Source organism: Arachis hypogaea, chromosome 12 (assembly GCF_003086295.3).
Source record: "Arachis hypogaea cultivar Tifrunner chromosome 12, arahy.Tifrunner.gnm2.J5K5, whole genome shotgun sequence".
Classification (NCBI taxonomy): domain Eukaryota; kingdom Viridiplantae; phylum Streptophyta; class Magnoliopsida; order Fabales; family Fabaceae; genus Arachis; species Arachis hypogaea.
The window spans coordinates 58756465-58778839 of NC_092047.1; the positions used below are offsets into that span (position 1 = coordinate 58756465).

At 39.5% G+C, this 22375-nt stretch overlaps 1 non-coding gene across 1 annotated transcript; it reads left to right on the top strand.

Moving 5' to 3' along the window:
- Positions 1-17014: 17014 nt before the first annotated feature.
- On the top strand, positions 17015-17122 carry LOC112731291 (small nucleolar RNA R71). Its single transcript, XR_003167076.1, has one exon. It is a non-coding gene; the product is annotated as a small nucleolar RNA R71 (small nucleolar RNA).
- Positions 17123-22375: the final 5253 nt, after the last annotated feature.

The window sequence follows — 22375 nt, forward strand, 5'->3', positions numbered from 1 at the left end:
ATTAAGGTGTGGAGCTCTACTGTTCCTCATGAATTAATGTAAAGTACTATTGTTTTTTTATTCAATTCACGCCTACTTCTTCTCTAAGATATACACTCGTTCTTCAACCTTAAGGATGTGATGATCCGTGACACTCATCATCATTCTCACCTATGAACACATGCCTGACAACCACCTCTGTTCTACTTGCAATAGCTTGAGTGCGTATCTCTTAGCCTCCTAATTCATGACGCATGGTTGCCTCGCCTAACAACCGAGCCTTCCATTCCATGAGATCAGAGTCTTCGTGGTATAGGCTAGAATCAATTGGCAGCATTCCTGAGATCCGGAAAGTCTAAACCTTATCTGTGGTATTCCGAGTAGGATCTGGGAAGGGATGACTGTGACGAGCTTCAAACTCGCGATTGTTGGGCGTGGTGACAGACGCAAAAGGATCAATGGATCCTATTCCAATATGATCGAGAACCAACAGCTGATTAGCCGTGCGGTGACAGTGCATTTGGACCATTTTCACTGAGAGGACGGGAGGTAGCCATTGACAATGGTGAAACCCAACATAAGCTTGCCATGGAAAGGAGTATGAATGATTGGAAGAAGGCAGTAAGAAAACAGAGGTTCAGAAGGAACAAAGCATCTTCATACGCTTATCAGAAATTCTCACCAATGAATTACATAAGTATCTCTATCTTTATTTTATGTTTTATTCATCTTTTAATTATCAATTTTCCATAACCATTTGAATCTGCCTGACTGAGATTTACAAGGTGACCATAGCTTGCTTCAAGCCGACAATCTCCATGGGATCGACCCTTACTCACGTAAGGTTTATTACTTGGACGACCCAGTGCACTTGCTGGTTAGTTGTGCGGAGTTGTGACAAAGAGTTGAGATTACAATTGTGCGTACCAAGATGTTGGCGCCATTGATGATCACAATTTCGTGCACCAACAATCCAGTCATCCCACATATTGTGTGCAGGATCCTGCCTTTGGAACATGCGGAACTTATCCATGAGAACACAGGTAAGAAATTCACTATAAGAAGCAAAATTCTGAGCCCCTATCCATCTCCGTAAGGAGCTAACTGTCAAGCTAGTGACGTTAAAGAAGTGCTTGTTGGGAGGCAACCCATCAATAATAAATGTTTTCTTATTTTTCTTTAAGTATATTTAAGTTATATTAGTTAATTTTCATGTTTTCTTTGAGTTTATGATCATGTGCAGTAGTTAGAACAGAAATAGAAACAGTCAGAACTGGAAATAGAACACCCTGGAGCAGAGACCCTGCTGGCATTGAATGCTAGCCAAGGAGGCCAGAGTGGGCATTCAACGGCCATGAAGAGCACAGTGCTGGCGTTGAACCCCAGCCAGGGAGCACAGTGCTTGCGTTAAACACTAGCCAGGGAGTCTGAAGCTAGCGTTCAGGGGGCAGACCCTGGGCGTTCGACGCCCAAACAGAGGCACAGACCTGGCGTTGAACACCAGGTAGGAGCATCCTCAAGGGCATTCAACGCCCAATAAGAGATACATAGCTGGCGTTGAACGCCAGCCAGGTATAGAGCTAGGCATTCAACGCTCACAAGGGGCAGGGAACTCGAATTCCCTAACCCCTCAAGATCAGTGGGTCCCACAGATTCCTCACCCACCCCACTTCTCTCTCTTACTTTCTTTCTTCCCCACACACTCTTCCCTATAAATGCTACCCCATCCCATCTCCTATAAATAACACCTCATACTACCTTTTCAACATACACCATTCATACACTACTAGCCTCACTTGGCCGAACCCACTGTCTCCCGTCATCTCCTCTATTCCCTTCTTCTTCTACTCTTTTCTTCTTATTTTGCTCGAGGACGAGCAAAACTTTTAAGTTTGGTGTTGAAAAAGCCTTGCTTTCTGCTTTCCACTCACCCTTATGGCACCCAAGGTTGGAGAATCCTCTAGGAAGAGGAAAGGGAAAGTAGTTGCTTCTACCTCTGAAGCTTGGGAGATGGAGAGATTCATCACCAAAACTCATCAAGACCACTTTTATGAAGTAGTGGCAAAGAAAAAGGTGATTCCTGAAGTCCCCTTTAAGTTAAAAAAGAATGAGGACCCGGAGATCCAAAGAGAAATCCGGAGGAGAGGTTGGGAAGTCCTAACCAATCCAATCCTAGAAATTGGGATCTTAATGGTGCAAGAGTTCTATGCCAATGCATGGTCACTAAACACCATGATACAAGTGTGAACCCAAGTCCCAAAAATTGGCACACTATGGTCTGAGGGCGAATCTTGGATTTCTGCCCAGAAAGTGTAAGGTTGGCGCTCAATCTGCCAATGATGCAAGGAGACCCACGTCCTTACACTAGGAGGGTCAACTTTGACCAAAGGCTGGACCAAGTCCTCACAGACATTTGTGTGGAAGGAGCTCAGTGGAAGAGGGATGCTCAAGGCAAGCTTATCCAACTGAGAAGGCTTGACCTCTAGCCTGTAGCTAGAGGATGATTAGAATTTATCCAACGCTCTATCATCCCCACTAGCAATCGGTCAGAAGTGACCGTTGACAAAGCCATCATGATTTACTGAATCATGATTGGAAGTGAGGTGGAGGTACATGAGGTAATACCTCAAGAGTTGTACAAGATAGCTGAAAAGCATTCCACCTTAGCAAGGTTGGCATTCCCCCACTTTATCTGTCATCTATGCAATTCAGATGGAATTGTCATTGAAGGAGGCATTCCTACTAAGGAGGGCAAGTGATAAACCCCGATTTTGTGGTTTATCTTGTGTAGAATTTGGGGGGAGGGGTTGTCAATATTTTCCGCACTTATTCATATAAATTGCATGGTTTTGTGTTTCCTTCCTAATTTTGCTTCATGGGTGAAAACATGCTTCTTTGACCTTAAAAATGCTATATTTCAATCCTCTTCTATTACCATTCGATGCCGTGATATATTTGTTGAGTGAATTTAGGATTTATAGGGCAAGAATGGTCTAGAAGATGGAAAGGAAGCATGCGCAAGTGGAAGGAACATGAAGAATGGAGCTTTGAAGAGTTGGCAGCGATGCGCACGCGTGGCTAACGCGCACCCGTGGGAGCATGTTGCTAGGATTGGCACGCAAAAGTTGACGCATTCGCGTGGCTGAGCAAAAATCCCACCGATGCGTACGCGTGGATTGCAAAACTCAGATGACGCGTACGCGTGGCCAACGCGCACGCGTGACGCTCGGCATGTGACATCATTAATGAACTCGTGGCTGGTGATTTCTAAGGAGCTCCAGACCCAAATCCAACTGGATTCTGCATGGAAAAGACCCAGGAACAGAAGGGGAGAAAGTGGGGAGGGGGATCAATCATTTTACACTTTACACACACTTGAGCTAGTTTTGGTTTTTGGTTTTTCTAGAGAGGGAAACTCTTACTCCTTTTTAGATCTAGTTTGATTTGATTCTCCCTTGTTGAAATTCTGAATTGGTTTTGTTAATTTTAGTTTCAATTACTCAATTTGAATTCCCTGGTATAATTTTGTTTAGATCTTGTGTTTGAAATTGAATTTTCTTGTTATTTTCCATTTTCTTATCATTTTATGAACTTTGTGGATTTAGAATTCCTATTGGTGCATTGATGTTTTCTATGATTAACAGTGTTATTTGAGTTGTTTTCTATTGATAATTGTTAGTAGGTACTTGTAGTTTTCAATTAATTTGCAATTTGAATATATCTTTTATTAATGCATACCATGTGTTTAATGAAATGTTTCCTTTGATTATGGAGTAGTTTTCTTTACTCTTGGCCTAGGCGAAGGGAATTGGGTAAACTTGAGTCATTGGGTCTAATTGATTTGGTGATTTGAGAGCCCTAGTGGTCAAATTGATACCCATTGACACCAATCTACTACTAAGACAATCAGTAGTTGGATTGGGACTTATGAGTTGAGATTGATCAAGCCATTTAACGTACTTCAAGCTTGGAAATAGACATTATACGTACTTCAAGCATAGAGGTAGACTTGATGAGCTTGGTTCCTCATAATTGTCAAGATATGGTTATTAGACAAGGATGGTGATCCCAATTCCTATGCCTAGCCAAGAGTGCCTTTTATCATTCATATTTGAAACCTAAAAATCCTAATTGTTTAGTTCTTGTTGTAGCTAGTTTAGTTGTTTACTTAGTCTTAGAATAGAAGTAGCTTATATGTTCTCTTGTTAGATTGAAATTGCTCATACCTTGCCTTAGTTACTTGATTTAGTTTCTTGCACTTTAAGATTCCTTGCATGTTAAGTTTAGTAGTTTAAATTCTTGCTCATGACTCCCAACCCCAGAATTCTAACCAATATTGATGCACATGTTTGCCCATTCTCTTGAGGATGACCCGATACCAATACTCTCGGTTACTTTATATTGGGGTTGACTTTGTGACAACCATAATTCTAAATTTGATTTGAGGGTTATTAGTTGGTTCGGAACTATACTATGACATGACTTTCTATCAATGAAATTCTAGATCAACAATAATCCTTCTATCAAATTTTCGGCGCCGTTGCCGGGATATGGTTGCAATGTATTCCTTGATATTGGTTATGTGAATATGTGAATAGTGTAGATAGTTTACTTGCTTTCAATATTTTTTTTTAGTTTAGATTTCTTTTTTTTATGCATGAGCTATGAATTCTAAGTTGGATGACTCGGTCCCAACTGAACTCTAGCTTAGCCGAGTTTGATCCTGAGATTGAAAGAACTTTGTTACACACTCGGTAAGCTAGGCGGCGGTTGAGCTACACGACTAGTGCTTCGGCCTCTCTTGAAGGACTTGCCGAACCACTAGACAGAATCGAGAGCGACTTAGAGTCCACTACTTCTTATTCTTCTGTTGACACCACTGATACATCTTTGCATCCTATAGGTGAACACTATATGGCGGAGCCACGAAGAATCACCTTGCATGAACAAGGGGCTCCGGATCTTATTCTTCAACCATTGTAAGCTAGATATCCGAATCTTAATCCGAACTTTGAGTTGAAGAATAGTATGATTAATTTGCTTCCCAAGTATCATGGACTTCCGGGCCAAGACCCCATTAGACATCTAAGAGATTTTCAAGTTGCTTGTGGTACGGCTCGAAGGCATGGTGCCGATGAGATTGCTATCATGGTTTTTACTTTCCCCTTCTCTCTTGAGGGGCAAGCAAAAGAGTGGTTCTACTCCTAATCGGATGAAGTTGTGACCGAATGAGATTTGTTGAGAAGAGAGTTTAGACAAGTTCTTTCTGCCAGAAAAGACCGATTACATCTGGAAAGAAATCTCTGGTATAATGGAAAAGGACCAAGAGACCCTATATGAGTACTGGACTTGATTCAAGAGACTATTGGAATCTTGTCCACACCATGGATTGGACACTTACTTGCTCATTAGTTATTTCACCGGAGGTCTTTGCACGACGGACAAGAGATTGCTCACAGCTTCTAGTGGTGGTTCCCTTTTCAAAAACAAGACGACGGCAGAAGCTTGGAGCTTGATAAATGATGTCGCCGAGGCTACACAACATGTAAGGGTGAGGAACAATCCCCTCAAGGGTGTGGTGGAAGCACCTCCTTCCGAATCAAGTTTGACGAAAGTGCTTGGGGACATGACTACTCTCCTCACGGAGATGCGCATTATTCTATCCAAGCAATCCAAGCCCCATCCCAAGTCCTCCAACTTGAAGGGCCTCCTAGAGTATGTAGTTTATGCTCTAGCACTACACATTACACCGATCAATGCCATCAAGTTCAAGAGGATTATACCCTTGCAGTAGCTAATGTGAACTATAACAACCGTCCACCCTATCAATCTCAAGGCCAAAACAATTACTCTCATAGTAATAGTTTCAACCAAGGGTGGAGGGACAATGCACAAGGGAGCAATTAAAACCAAAGATGGAACAACTCCTCTTCTCATTACCATAACAATCACCAATCTTCATCCCAATATCACAACCACAACCACCAAGCCAACCAAAATCACCACAACCAACCCTACCAAGCACCTCACCAAAACCAAAATAATCACTCTAGATACCAAGCTCCCCATCAAAGATAACAATCCAACCAACCCTCTTCCTCTCCCACCAACCAAGTTGATGATTCTAACCGTGCACTCTACCATGAGTAGGAGAGACTTAGAATTATGGTAGAAAAACATGAAGAGAACAAGAAGGCTCAATTTGGTAACATAAATGCTCAATTGTCCAGCATCACCGAAATACTTTCAAGGATGTCTTTACCTCCCTCCAACAACACCAACTAAGCTTCAAGCTCTTCTAGCCTTCCATCTCAACCTCTTCCAAACCCAAAGGGCGGTCTTAATGCCATCACACTACGGTCGGGGACTACATTGGAAGAGATACCTCCTAGGAGCATGGAAGACATTCATGAGGAGGAAGTGGTTGTTGAAGTTCCACATGAAGAAGAGGAGGTAGACACAAGGCAAGAGGAAGAAGATGTGAGCCCTAAGAAACCCAAGAGGAAGGCCATAATGGATGAATCCATTCCCATCCCATTCCCTTCCTTGGTGAAGAAGGCCAAGAAAACTCCGGAGTTTGATCCAAATATGCTTCAAGTACTCAAGAAGGTTGAGGTAACCATTCCACTTCTTGATACCATTCAACGAATTTCGAAGTATGCTAAGTTTTTAAAGGACATGTGCACACACAAAGATAGGATTGGTGAGTTGGAAACATTGTCATTGGGTAGTTGGTGCACGAAATTGTGATCATCAACAATGGCGCCAAAGACTTGGAGCTCTCAAACGTGAATCACACTTTGTCACAATTCCGCACAACTAACCAGCAAGTGCACTGAGTCGTCCAAGTAATACCTTACGTGAGTAAGGGTCGATCCCACGGAGACTGTCGGCTTGAAGCAAGCTATGGTCATCTTGTAAATCTCAGTCAGGCAGATTCAAATGGTTATGGAGGATTGATAATTAAAGATAAATAAAACATAAAATAAAGATAGAGATAGAGATACTTATGTAATTCATTGGTAGGAATTTCAGATAAGCGTATGAAGATGCTTTGTTCCTCCTGAACCTCTGCTTTCCTATTGCCTTCTTCCAATCATTCATACTCCTTTCCATGGAAAGCTTTATGTTGGGCATCACCGTTGTCAATGGCTACTTCCCGTCCTCTCAGTAAAAATGTTCTACACACGCTGTCACACCACGGCTAATCATCTGTCGGTTCTCGATCATGTTGGAATAGGATCCATTGATCCTTTTGCGTCTGTCACACGCCCAATACTCGCGAGTTTGAAGCTCGTCACAGTCATCCCTTCTCAAATCCTACTCAGAATACCACAGACAAGGTTTAGACGTTCCGGATCTCAGGAATGGCCGCCAATAATTCTAGCCTATACCACGAAGGTTCTAATCTTAGATTAGAAACCCAAGAGATACACATTCAACCTTGTTTGCATGTAGAACGGAAGTGGTTGTCAGGCATGCGTTCATAGGTGAGAATGGTGATGAGTGTCACATAATCATCACATTCACATGTTCTTGGGTGCGAATGAATATCTTGGAGAAGAAATAGACTTGAGTTGAATAGAAAAACAATAGTACTTTGCATTAATTCATGAAGAACAGCAGAGCTCCACACCTTAATCTATGGTGTGTAGAAACTCCACTGTTGAAAATACATAAGAACAAAAGGGTCTAGGCATGGCCGTGAGGCCAGCCCCCAAACGGGAAAGGTCTATCAAAGTCTTTTTTGTAAAAGTATCTTTTTTAAAGTCTGAAAATACAATAGCAAAAGGTCCTATTTATAGAAAACTAGTAGCCTAGGGTTACAGAAATAGGTAATTAATGCAGAAATCTTTTTCCGGGCCCACTTGGTGTGTGCTTGGGCTGAGCATTGAAGCTTTCATGTGTAGAGACTTTTCTTGGAGTTAAACGCCAGCTTTTGTGCCAGTTTGGGCGTTTAACTCCAGCTTTTGTGCCAGTTCTGGTGTTTTGACACCAGAATTCTTAAGCTGACTTGGAACTCCGGTTTGGGCCATCAAATCTTTGGCAAAGTATAGACTATTATATATTGCTGGAAAGTCCAGAATGTCTAAATTCCAACGCAATTAAGAGCGTGCCAATTAGGCTTTTGTAGCTCCAGAAAATCCACTTCGAGTGAAGGGAGGTCAGAATCCAACAGCATCTGCAGTCCTTTTTCAGCCTCTGAATCAGATTTTTGCTCAGGAACCTCAATTCCAGCCAGAAAATACCTGAAATCATAGAAAAATACACAAACTCATAGTAAAGTCCAGAAATGTGATTTTTATTTAAAAACTAATAAAAACATAATAAAAACTAACTAAAATATACTAAAAACATACTAAAAACAATGCCAAAAAGCATATAAATTATCTGCTCATCACAACACCAAACTTAAATTGTTGCTTGTCCCCAAGCAACTGAAAATCAAATAGGATAAAAAGAAGAGAATATACAATGAATTCCAAAAATATCTATGAAGATCAGTATTAATTAGATGAGCGGGGCTTTTAGCTTTTTGCTTCTGAACAGTTTTGGCATCTCACTTTATCCTTTGAAGTTCAGAATGATTGGCTTCTATAGGAACTCAGAATCCAGATAGTGTTATTGATTCTCCTAGTTAAGTATGTTGATTCTTGAACACAACTACTTTATGAGTTTTGGCCGTGACCCAAAGCATTTTGTTTTCCAGTATTACCACCAGATACATAAATGCCACAGACACATAACTGGGTGAACCTTTTCAAATTGTGACTCAGCTTTGCTAGAGTCCCCAATTAGAGGTGTCCAGAGCTCTTAAGCACACTCTTTTTGCTTTTGGACCACGACTTTAACCGCTCAGTCTCAAGTTTTCACTTGACACCTTCACGCCACAAGCACATGGCTAGGGACAACTTGGTTTAGCCGCTTAGGCCAGGAATTTATTTCTGTGGGCCCTCCTATCCACTGATGCTCAAAGCCTTAGATCCTTTTTATTTTACCCTTGCCTTTTGGTTTAAAGGGCTATTGGCTTTTTCTGCTTGCTTTTTCTTTTTCTTTCTTTCTCTTTTTTTTTTCTTTTTTTCGCATTTTTTTCGCATATATATATTTTTTTCTGCAAGCTTTTCACTGCTTTTTCTTGCTTCAAAAATTAATTTTATGATTTTTCAGATTATCAAATAACATTTCTCCTTTTCCATCATTCTTTCAAGAGCTAACAATTTTAGTATTCATGAATCAACAAATTCAAAAAATATGCACTGTTCAAGCATTCATTCAGAAAAACAATAGTATTGCCACCACATCAAAATAACTAAACTGTTTTAAAATTTGAAATTTATGCACTTCTTTTTCTTTTTCAATTAAAAATATTTTTCATTTAAGAAAGGTGATGGATTCATTTTCATAGCTTCAAGGCATAGACACTAAGACACTAATGATCATGTAATAAAGACACAAACATAGATAAACATAAAGCATAATTTTCAAAAAATAGAGAAATAAAGAACAAGGAAATTAAAGAACGGGTCTACCTTAGTGATGGCGGCTAGTTCTTCCTCTTGAAGATCTTATGGAGTGCTTGAGCTCCTCAATGTCTCTTCCTTGCCTTTGTTGCTCCTCTCTCATGACTCTTTGGTCTTCTCTAATTTTATGGAGGATGATGGAATGCTCTTGGTGCTCCACCCTTAGTTGTCCCATATTGGAACTTAATTCTCCTAGGGAGGTGTTGATTTGCTCCCAATAGTTTTGTGGAGGAAAATGCATCCCTTGAGGCATCTCAGGGATTTCATGGTGAGGAATTTCCTCATGTCCATGAGTGGGATCTCTTGTTTGCTCCATCCTTTTCTTAGTGATGGGCTTATCCTCATCAATGAAGATGTCTTCCTCTATGTCAATTCCAGCTGAATTGCAGAGGTAACAAATGAGATGAGGGAAGGCTAACCTTGCCAAAGTAGAGGACTTGTCCACCACCTTGTAGAGTTCTTGGGATATAACTTCATGAACTTCTACTTCCTCCCTAATCATGATGCTATGGATCATGATAGCCTAGTCTATAGTAACTTCAGACCGGTTGCTAGTGGGAATGATTGAGCGTTGGATGAACTCCCACCATTCCCTAGCCACGGGCTTGAGGTCATGCCTTCTTAGTTGAACCAGCTTCCCTCTTGAATCTCTCTTCCATTGAGCGCCCTCTTCACAGATGTCTCTGAGGACTTGGTCCAACCTTTGATCAAAGTTGACCCTTCTAGTGTAGGGGTGTGCATCTCCTTGCATCATGGGCAAGTTGAATGCCAACCTTACATTCTCCGGACTAAAATCTAAGCATTTTCCCCGAACCATTGTAAGCCAATTCTTTGGGTCCGGGTTCACACTTTGATCATGGTTCTTGGTGATCCATGCATTGGCATAGAACTCTTGAACCATTAAGATTCTGACTTGTTGAATGGGGTTGGTGAGAACTTCCCAACCTCTTTGAATCTCATGTTGGATCTTCGGATATTCACCCTTTTTGAGTTTGAAAGGGACCTCGGGGATCACATTCTTCTTGGCCACAACTTCATAGAAATGGTCTTGGTGCACCCTTGAGATGAATCTCTCCATCTCCCATGACTCGGAGGTGGAAGCTTTTGCCTTCCCTTTCCTCTTTCTAGAGGTTTCTCCGGCCTTAGGTGCCATAAATGGTTATGGAAAAACAAAAAGCAACACTTTTACCACACCAAACTTAGGAGGTTTGCTCGTCCTCGAGCAAAAGAAGAAAGAAGAGAGTAGAAGAAGAAGAAATAGAGGAGATGGATGGGGCTTACTGTTTCGGCCAAGGGGGAGAAGTAGTGTGTATGTTGTGTGAAAATGAAGGAGTGAAGATGTAACAACCCTGATTTTCGAGTACATGAGATATTTTCTGAAAGTACGGATTTCTCCGGAAGATCAGTAAAGGGAACACCTCTGTTATATCATCAAGCATCTCAATCCTCATTATCATTATGTCATCCTTAAGTTAGAACCTCCTCTGAGGCACGCTCGATAATGCAATCGTGAAGAACCTTGTTTTTGAACCGTATCGGTTGGCAGTTTTGATTCTAATTTTCGTAAATAGTCTCTGTGTGACGAACCGGACTCGATTCATGAGCGGAGAGAGAAAATAGTATAATATTATCATTATATTAGTATTAGAAAATTCTTGAATGACATTATAAGTTTACCTGGTTAGTTTTTGTTAAAAATAGAAAATCAGTTTAACCGGGTTTACAGTTTATTGGTGCAGCTTAGCACCAGCACTCTCTGATGACTTTAGCAATGCTAAGGGCTCATTATTCATGTTTTATTCTCATAATAAATATGTTACTAGTGTCATTTATGCTAGTTTTTCAGAAAATAATTTTTAGAGATGTTTTTACGAGTGTTCCGATACACCTAGTTTTAGTAGTTGTACACCAGAGATATTTTAATATAATTTTAATCCACCTCCAAGCCAACCAATCACAACTCACCTTACACCCCCAAGACCTCCAAGGCTGTCTCATTTCATCATTTTGGCCGAAAATAACAAGAGAGAAAAGAGAGAAACTTTCATGAATACTTAATCTTCAAAGTTTGATTTCTTCTGAACTAAAACTCAAATCAAAACACCGATTTCACCAAAATGATCCTCTCTTCTTCCTCTACATAACCATGTAACTTATCAAGGATGGAAATAAGGTGAGATGGCTGTCTCCCTCCCATTTCAATTCGGTTTTCAAGGAAAACCATGCAAAACATGTGTTTTCTTGATGTTCTTCCTTAGGAATCATGCTTAACTTGACTTGAGGGCCAAGAAACATGAATTTCCAGCAAGTGTAAGGTGATATATCTCTTCCTAACATACTGAGTGAGATTTGGTCAGTTGAGAGTTTTTGGATTTAAAGTTATTCTTGATGTGATTTAGGAGGAAAAAGTGCTTAAGGACCACCTAAAAGTTTAACCGAATTAGGAGCAGCAAAACCAGGTAGGGATTGACGAATTTAATCTTGATTGATTGTGTTTGAGTTGTGTGATTATGATATGGTTTGGCTGTGCTTGAAATTGATTGTTTGTATGAGTAATTCTTGTTGAAATTTTGGTGAAAATTTGATGAAATTTGATGAAATTCAAGCTATGAATGTGTGTTCTTGTGGCTGCTGGAAAACGAAACCCTAGAGCTTAAATTGAGGTTCAATTTGTGTTAAAATCATGTAGAAAATATGGGGTTTTAGTGGCTGAAAATTTATTTTGAATTATGGTAAAAATCGGTTGTTGAAAAGACTGAAAAACGGGTAAAAACAAAGAAAGAATCTGAGGAATTTACGAAGAACATGAAGAACACTTTGAGTGTGGTGAAGAACAATGAAGAACACCTTTTTGATCCATAAAAGGGCAAGGAAGTAAATATTTTAGTGTTTGGGGGGTTATTTTGTAATTTCCAAAAGTTAAGGTGGTAAAAGTAGAAATATTAAAAGTTACGGGTGGTAAAAAGTGAATTTTAAAGGTTAAAGGTTAAAGTAAAGTTAATTTTCGAAAATTTAATAATAAAAAAATAAAAAATAATAAAATATTAAATAATAATATTTAATTAAAATTAATATTTTAATAAAAATAATAAAATAATACGGAAAAGGCAGTTTTCTGTAAAAGCTTTAGAAAGACAACTTTAAGCGCAAAATCTCATAATTACCTTCATAAAACACTTAGGGAGTGATAAGAACATATTAGTGAGGCAAAGATAAAAGAAAGATAAAAAGTTGAAGAAAAGATAAAAACTAAAGAAAAGTCTGTAAGATTTTAATAACAGAAAAACAGACAGAAATTAGTGAACGAACTAGGGCAACATAGTTAGTCCTTGAGTTGCGACGAGGGTTAGGTATTATATAAAAAGTTAAACTATTTCAGTATAGACTTAATGAACCTATACTTGGGACAAGCGAACTATTCATATCGAAATTTACATAAACTTTAAATACATACGTTAAGCAGAGAAATCAGAGCAGAGTAGAGAAACACAGAAAACAGAGTAACCAGAGTAAAGTAAAGAGATAAAGAGAAAAAGAGTAATATAGATACATATGAAAAGAGTAATCAGAGTAGAGAAAAGAGATACAGAGAACAGAGTAATTAAAATAGAGTAAAGAGATACAGAGAAAAGAGAAACCAGAACAGAGTAAAGAGATATAAAGAGAAGAGTAATATAATAATGAGATATTTATATATATTAGTTGCTTGATGCAACCCAGAGCTATATTTATATATATTAGTTGCTTGATGCAACCCAGAGCTATATTTATATATATTAGTTGCTTAATGCAACCCAGAGCTTCTGTAGGGAAACTAAGTTACCTACAGCTATTTTTCGCTTCCCAAGAGCAGAGCAGAGTATATATATATTTTCCTGCAGTAAGCAGAGGCTGTCTCAAATGAGCGGCTATTATTATATGCGCATTTATTTAGGAACGGAAAATCGTATCCGGGAAATCGGGATTACTTGTGACCGGATAAATGTCGGGATTGCAGGCAGCCAACCGACACATGAGCTCATGGCCTGTACTAGGGCTAGACATGCATCATTCTTGTCTGCGCATCATTCTCTGTTGCATTCTTTCTTGTGTGTGATCTATTTCTTTATGTTTGTCTGCTTGTATGCTATTTCTGTGTTTTATTTTCTTGTATTCTTTTGTTTGTGTTCTACTTTCTGTTGTCTCTACTTTCTCTTTCTATCTTTATCTTCTCTTTACTGCTTCGCTATATTATGTTATTCATCTACTAATCGACCCCAAATAAATGAACGTAACTAATAACCCTGGCCCTACTAAGAACTCCCCAGTTCTTACCCCTTCTCTCTCCCTTTTCCCTTCAGATGGAAGTAAGAGTTCCTTTCCGTAGTTCGCTGACGATTGTATGCAAAAAGGGATTCCACTCTAGGCAGTCTTCTGAGTCTAGGGTGAATATCGTTCTCTGATTATATGTATATACTGTGAGACCAGCCAACGTCTACACCCCGTTCGTATGCGCACTTTAACCTAAATCCTGTGTACGAGATTCCTATTGTGTGACTACTTCATGAGGTACCAGAGAGATGCCCTGTGGAAAAGTCTGATCGTGCAGAGGAGTAGCAGATGATGTTCTATCTTTTGATGACGTTCCACTTGAGTTGAGTTTTGAAGACCTAGAACGTACTTTTCCTCGCTTTAGTAGTTTATAGGGACTAGGTGAGTATAGAGTCTAGGCTAGCCTAGGTGCCAGCTTAGGGACCTCTTGAACAGGTCAGGACCTGGGATGTTGTATGTATATATATGTATATAGATATTATTTGGCTATATCTAGGGGTGTTCTAACTAAAAGTCTATACTCTGATAAAGGCTGGATCACTGAATGTTGTTAACTGCTTGTGATGTATTTATGTGTGTTTGTTTATAACTATTTTATCTGTTATTACTTGTGAATTGATTATGAGTGATTCCGTCTATTAATCCAAACGTTTCAAAAAAAAATACACCTCGCAAATTAACTACGCTTTTAACAACGAATCAGGCTCATATGATAAATAATAGATAATAATTAGGAAGGCAAATTGGTAGCACTCAGTTTCCGGTATGATCTAGACATATTGAAAATTGGGTCGTTACAGAAGATGGGTTCTTATAGGAGTGGAGAGGGGGGTATAGTTCAGCCATTATGGGTGGGTTTGGGTGGGAAAGTGGTTTGAATTTGAATGGTGAGGTAGGTGGGGTTTTATGAAGGATGGATGTGAGTGGTGGAGAGAATGGTGGGATTTGATAGGTGAGGGGTTTTGGGGAAGAGGTATTAAGGTGATTGGTGAATGGGTGAAGAAGTAAGAGAGAGGTGGGGTAGGTGGGGATCCTGTGGGGTCCACAGATCTTGAGGTGTCAAGGATATCTCATCCCTGCACCAAGTGGCGTGCAAAAATGCCCCTTTCTGCCAATCCTGGCATTAAATGCCAGGCTGCTGCCCATTTCTGGCGTTTAACGCCAGCTTCTGGCCCATTCCTGGCGTTAAACGCCAGTCTGGTGCCCATTTCTGGCGTTAAACACCCAGAATGGTGTCAGACTAGGCGTTTAACGCCCATTCTGCTACCCTTACTGGTGTTTAAACGCCAGTAAGTTTCTCCTCCAGGGTGTTCTGTTTTTCATTCTGTTTTTTAGTTTGTTTTTGCTTTTTCAATTGTTTTTGTGACTTCACATGATCATCAACCTACAGAAAACATAAAATAACAAAAGAAAATAGAAATTTAACATAGATAATTAAAGATTGGGTTGCCTCCTAACAAGCGCTTATTTAATGTCTATAGCTTGACAGTGGGCTCTCATGGAGCCTCACAGATGTTCAGAGCAATGTTGGAACCTCCCAACACCAAACTTAGAGTTTGAATGTGGGGTTCAACACCAAACTTAAAGTTTGGTTGTGGCCTCCCAACACCAAACTTAGAGTTTGACTGTGGGGGCTCTGTCTGACTCTGTATTGAGAGAAGCTCTTCATGCTTCCTCTCCATGGTTACAGAGGGATATCCTTGAGCTTTAAACACAAGGGAGTCTTCATTCACTTGAATGATCAATTCTCCTCTGTCAACATCAATTACAGCTTTTGCTGTGGCTAGGAAGGGTCTGCCAAGGATGATGGATTCATCCACACACTTCCCAGTCTCTAGGATTATGAAATCAGCAGGGATGTAGTGGTCTTCAACCTTTACCAAGACATCCTCTACAAGTTCATAAGCCTGTTTCTTTAAATTGTCTGCCATCTCCAGTGAGATTCTTGCAGCTTGTACCTCAATGATCCCTAGCTTCTCCATTACAGAGAGAGGCATGAGGTTTATACTTGACCCTAGGTCACACAGAGCCTTCTCAAAGGTCATGGTGCCTATGGTACAAGGTATTGAGAACTTCCCAGGATCTTGTCTCTTCAGAGGTAATTTCTGCCTAGTCAAGTCATCCAGTTCTTTAGTGAGCAATGGAGGTTCATTCTCCCAAGTCTCATTACCAAATAACTTGGCGTTTAGCTTCATGATTGCTCTAAGGTACTTAGCAACTTGCTCTTCAGTAACATCTTCATCCTCTTCAGAGGAAGAATACTCATCAGAGCTCATGAATGGCAGGAGTAAATTCAATGGAATCTCTATGGTCTCTGTCTAAGCCTCAGATTCCCATGGTTTCTCATCAGGGAATTCCTTGGAGGCCAGTGGACGTCCATTGAGGCCTTCCTCAGTGGAGATCACTGCCTCTTCCACCTCTCCAGGTTCGGCCATGTGAGACGTGTTTATGCCCTTGCACTCTCTCTTTGAATTCTCTTCTGTATTGCTTGGGAGAGTACTAGGAGGGAGTTCAGTAACTTGCTTACTCAGCTGACCCACTTGTGCCTCCAAATTTCTAATGGAGGACCTTGTTTCAGTCATGAAACTTTGAGTGGTTTTAATTAGATCAGAGACTATGGTTGCTTAGTCAGAGTGGCTCTGCTTAGAATCTTCTATCTGTTGCTGAGAAGATGATGGAAAAGGCTTGCTATTGCTAAACTTGTTTCTTCCACCATTATTGTTATTGAAGCCTTGTTGAGGCCTCTGTTGGTCCTTCCATGAGAGATTTGGATGATTTCTCCATGAAGGATTATAGGTGTTTCCATAGGGTTCTCCCATGTAATTCACCTCTTTCATTGCTGGGTTCTCAAGATCATAAGCTTCTTCTTCAGGGGAAGCTTCCTTAGTACTGCCTGGTGTAGCTTGCATTCCAGACAGACTCTGAGAAATCATATTGACTTGCTGAGTCAATATTTTATTTTGAGCCAGCATGGCATTCAGAGTATCAATCTCAATAACTCCTTTCTTCTGATTTGTCCCATTATTCACAGGATTCCTTTCAGAAGTGTACATGAATTGGTTATTTGCAACCATCTCAATGAGTTCCTGAGCTTCTGCAGGCGTCTTCTTCAGATGAAGAGATCCTCCAGCAGAGCTATCCAATGACATCTTGGACAGTTCAGACAGACCATCATAGAAGATACCTATGATGCTCCATTCTGAAAGCATGTCAGAAGGACACCTTCTGATCAATTGCTTGTATCTTTCCCAAGCTTCATAGAGGGATTCTCCTTCCTTCTGTCTGAAGGTTTGGACTTCCATTCTAAGCTTGCTCAATTTTTGAGGTGGAAAGAACTTTGCCAAGAAGGCATTGACTAGCTTTTCCCAAGAGTTCAGGCTTTCTTTGGGTTATGAATCCAACCATGTCCTAGCTCTGTCTCTTACAGCAAAAGGGAAGAGCATAAGTCTGTAGACTTCAGGGTCAACCCCATTGGACTTGACAGTGTCACAGATTTGCAAGAATTCAACTAAGAACTGATGAGGATCTTCCAATGGAAGTCCTTGAAACTTGTAATTCTGTTGCATTAGAGAAACTAATTAAGGCTTAAGCTCAAAGTTGTTTGCTCCAATGGCAGGGATTGAGATGCTTCTCCCATAAAAGTCGGGAGTAGGTGCAGTAAAGTCACCAAGCACCTTCCTTGCATTGTTGGCATTATTGTTTTCGGCTGCCATGGCTTTTTCCTCCTTGAAGAGCTCTGTTAGGCCCTCTAGAGAGAGTTGTGCTTTAGCTTCTCTTAGCTTTCTCTTCAAGGTCCTTTCAGGTTCAGGATCAGCTTTAACAAGGATGCCTTTGTGTTTGCTCTTGCTCATATAAAAGAGAAGAGAACAAGAAAGTATGGAATCATCTATGTTACAGTATAGAGATTCCTTGAGGTGTCAGAGGAAAAGAAGAATAGAAGGAGAAGGTAGATAGAAGAGAATTCGAACTTATCAAGAAGGATAGAGTTCGAATTGCACCTTGAGAAGGAGTGTTAGTCCCTTAAATAGAAGGATGTGAGAAGAGGGAAAGAATTTTTGAAATTAAAGTAAAAGATTTTTAAAATAATAAAAATAAATTTGAAAATTTGATTGAGATTTTCGAAAATTAATATTGGGAAAGAAATTAAGTGATTTTGAAAAAGATTTTGAAATTAGAAATCAAAAAGATATGATTGAAAATTAATTTTTGAAAAAGATGTGATTGAAAAGATATGATTGAGAAGATATGATTGAAAATCAATTTTTAAAAAGAAGGTTTTAAAATTAAAGTTGATTACTTCACTAACAAGAAATTAGAAGATATGATTCTAGAATTTAAAATTTGATCCTTCCTTAATAGGCAAGTAACAACTTGAAAATTTTGAATTAAATTACTAATTGTAGCAAGGATTTTCAAAAATAGTAAAAAAATAAAAAAAATTAGAAAGAAATTGATTTTGAAGAGATATGATTGAAAATATATGATTTGAAAAATATTTGATTTTGAAAAATTATGAAGATTTGAAAAAAATTGGATTAAAAACAAAATCTTCCCTCTAGTGTCATCCTGGCGTTAAACGCCCAGAATGGCATCCATTCTAGCGTTTAACGCCCAAAATGCTACCTTTTTGGGCGTTAAACGCCTAGCCAGGTACCTTGGCAGGCATTTAAATGCCAGTTTTCCTTCTTCACTGGGCGTTTTGAATGCCTAGCTTTTTCTGTTTAATTCCTCTGTTGAATGTTCTGAATCTTCAATTCTCTGTATTATTGACTTGAAAAGGCACAATTTTAAAAATATTTTTGGATTTTTAATGATGAAAATCAATAAAAAATGCAACTAAGATCAAATAAACAATGCATGCAAGACACCAAACTTAGAAGTTTGTATACTAAGGACTATAACAATTTGAAAATGCATGTAAGAAACAACAAAACACACAAAACAAGAGAATTTAAAGATCAGAGCTAGGAAATCATCAAGAACAACTTGAAGATCAATGAAGAACATATTACATATATTCGAAAAAATGCAAGAAGAAGAAAGACATGCAATTGACATCAAACTTAAAAATTAGACACTAGACTCAAACAAGAGACATAAAAATATTTTTGATTTTATGATTTTATAAATTTTTTTTTGATTTTTCGAAAATTATATGGAAAAGAGAATAAAAAGATTCAAAACTTTTAATAAGAATTCCAGGAATCATGCAATGTTAGTCTAAAGCTTCAGTCTAAAAAGATTAGACATGGCTAGCCAAGCTTCAGCAGGACATTACATTCAGCAGCTAAATTGATGAGAATCAATCAGCTTTTGTGATGATAAGAACATCACCTTGAAACTCTAGAATTCATTCTTAAAAATTCTGAAAAATAAAAAGAAAAGTACCTAATCTAAGCAACAAGATGAACCGTCAGTTGTCCAAACTCGAACAATCCCCGGCAACGGCCCCAAAAACTTGGTGCACGAAATTGTGATCATCAACAATGGCACCAAAGATTTGGAGCTCTCAAACGTGAATCACACTTTGTCACAATTCCGCACAACTAACCAACAAGTGCACTGGGTCGTCCAAGTAATACCTTACGTGAGTAAGGGTCGATCCCACGGAGACTGTCGGCTTGAAGCAAGCTATGGTCATCTTGTAAATCTCAGTCAGGCAGATTCAAATGGTTATAGAGATACTTATGTAATTCATTGGTAGGAATTTCAGATAAGCGTATGAAGATGCTTTTTTCCTCCTGAACCTCTGCTTTCCTATTGCCTTCTTCCCATCATTCATACTCCTTTCCGGGCCCACTTGGTGTGTGCTTGGGCTGAGCATTGAAGCTTTCATGTGTAGAGACTTTTCTTGGAGTTAAACGCCAGCTTTTGTGCCAGTTTGGGCGTTTAACTCCAGCTTTTGTGCCAGTTCTGGCGTTTTGATGCCAGAATTCTTAAGCTGACTTGGAACGCCGGTTTGGGCCATCAAATCTTGGACAAAGTATAAACTATTATATATTGCTGGAAAGCCCAGGATGTCTACTTTCCAACGCAATTTAGAGCAAGCCAAATAGGCTTCTGTAGCTCCAGAAAATCCACTTCTAGTGCAGGGAGGTAAGAATCCAACAGCATCTGCAGTCCTTTTTCAGCCTCTGAATCAGATTTTTGCTCAGGTCCCTCAATTTCAGCCAGAAAATACCTGAAATCACAGAAAAATACACAAACTCATAGTAAAGTCTAGAAATGTGATTTTTATTTAAAAACTAATAAAAATATAATAAAAACTAACTAAAATATACTAAAAACATACTAAAAATAATGCCAAAAAGCGTATAAATTATCCGCTCATCAGTAGTTCTATTTCTTCATTGATGAAGTCTATTCTGGAAAAGTGTAGTGACCTCGTACCTTGTTTAGTGTCTTATTGGATTGGTAGAGTTGCATTTTATGATTGCATGTGCGATTTAGGGGCTTGTGTAAGTATCATGCCACTTTCTATATTTGCAAGGTTAAATTTAGCTCCAATTAAAAGGTTGGCCGCCAAATTTGTCTTAGCCGACAAGAATGTGATCACCGTAGTAGGGATAGCAGAAGATGTGCTTGTGACAATCAAGGATTTAGTGTTTCCGGTTGATTTCTCTATCCATGAAATGCCTCCGACGGATAATGGAAGTTCTTCCTCCGTTTTGCTTGGTAGACCTTTCTTGAAGACCTCTAAATTTAAATTGGATGCCTTTACCAGCACATACTCCTTTGAGGTAGATGACAAGACCATCAAGTTTAATTTAGAAGAGGCCATGAGACACCCACCCGAAGAGCACTCCGTTCTCTGATGTGATGTGATTGATGTGGTAGTAGCAGAGATAGAAAGAGAAGATCACAACAAGTTGTACTATCCTGCTGTTGAAGAGAAGGATAAACATGAGGATGAACAAGAGAAAGTTAATGAGAATGAGCTTCATGATCTTGGTGAAAAAGAACCTCAACTTGAAGCGAAAAGTGAATTAAAGCCTCTACCTTCTCACTTGAAGTATGCATTCCTTGAGGACAACCAAAGGTTTTCGGTCATTATTGCTAGTGAGCTTTCTAGCCAAGAAGAGGAGAAGCTCCTAGAGGTCCTAAGGAAGCACAAGAAAGCAATCGGTTGGAGCTTGGCCGACATTGTAGAAATTGACCCACGTATGTGTATGCATCGCATCTTTCTCCAAGAGGGAGCTCGGCCGGTTAGACAACCCCAAAGAAGGCTCAACCCCACTATTCTTGATGTGGTAAAAAAGGAAGTCACAAGGCTACTTGATGCGGGTATTATATACCTAATTTCTAACAGTGAGTGGGTGAGCCCAGTTCAAGTTGTTCCAAAGAAATCAGGAATCACTGCTATCAAGAAGGATGATGGTGAAGTGGTCACCACAAGAGTGCAAAATGCTTGGCGCGTATGCATTGATTATAGGAAGCTGAATGCCGCAACAAGGAAATACCATTACCCCTTTCCATTCATTGACTAGATGTTGGACCGACTTGCAGGTAAATCTCATTATTGCTTTCTTGATGGTTTTACTACCTACTTCTATATACATATTGCTCCTGAGGATCAGGAAAAGACCACCTTTACTTGTTCCTTTGGCACATTCGCCTACAAAATCCAGAGAGTTGTGCGAATTTTGTGCCGCCTCTGGGTGCAGAGCACAATCTCACCCCACGCGTGTGCGTCAGCTGACGCATATGCGTCCCTTCCCTCTCTACTCTTCACGCGTAGGCATGGACAACGCTTACGCGTCACTCGTCATTTTCCGCTGCCCACGCGTACGCGTGGGTGAAGCGCACGCGTCACTTGCCTGACGCAATTGGCAGGGCACGCTGCCCTGTTCTCTCTTTCTCTTCCCATTTCTTTCTTTTACTCCTTCTTCCTTTCTTCTTTCTTCTTCTTTCTTCCTACCACCTCTTCTCTGCCCACCACCACCAGCGACTTCAACCATCGGCGACCACCACCTCCAGCGGTCCACATTTTTTCTCTTATCTTTTTCTTCTCCTTTTCTCACTTATACTCAACCTCGCTTTCTTCCTCTTTTCTAGGTTTCATTTCTCTTCTTGTTCTTTTGTTTCTTTTTAAAATTTTTCTTTACTATTGCATTTAATTACTTTACTCACTTTGCTCTTGATTGCATTTTAACTTTGTTGTTTGTTTGTTTGTTTGTTTGTTTACTCTTGTTTCTTTTCTTTCCTTTTATTTCCTTGTATGGGTGTTGAATCTTATTTACTTTTGAATTGGTGAATTTCTTCATATCTCTTAGCTTGTTTGTGCTATGGTAAATAATATTCTATTTTGGGGGCATATCCCCCTTGAACTCATCAAACTTGCTTGTTATTTACACCTTGCTTAGCAAGTGCTTGTGAAAAAGAGCCAATGACATCTTTGTTCGTTATTGACCTTTTTTCTTTCAACTTAGTGCCTCTTTTTCACAACGCTTGTGTTACATGAGCATTGAGCATCTTTTCCATTATTTTTCATCATCAATTGCTCATGGTTAATGGTTTTCCATGCTTGTAGCATCATGTAGGAATGAGTGGTTCAATACTCTCTA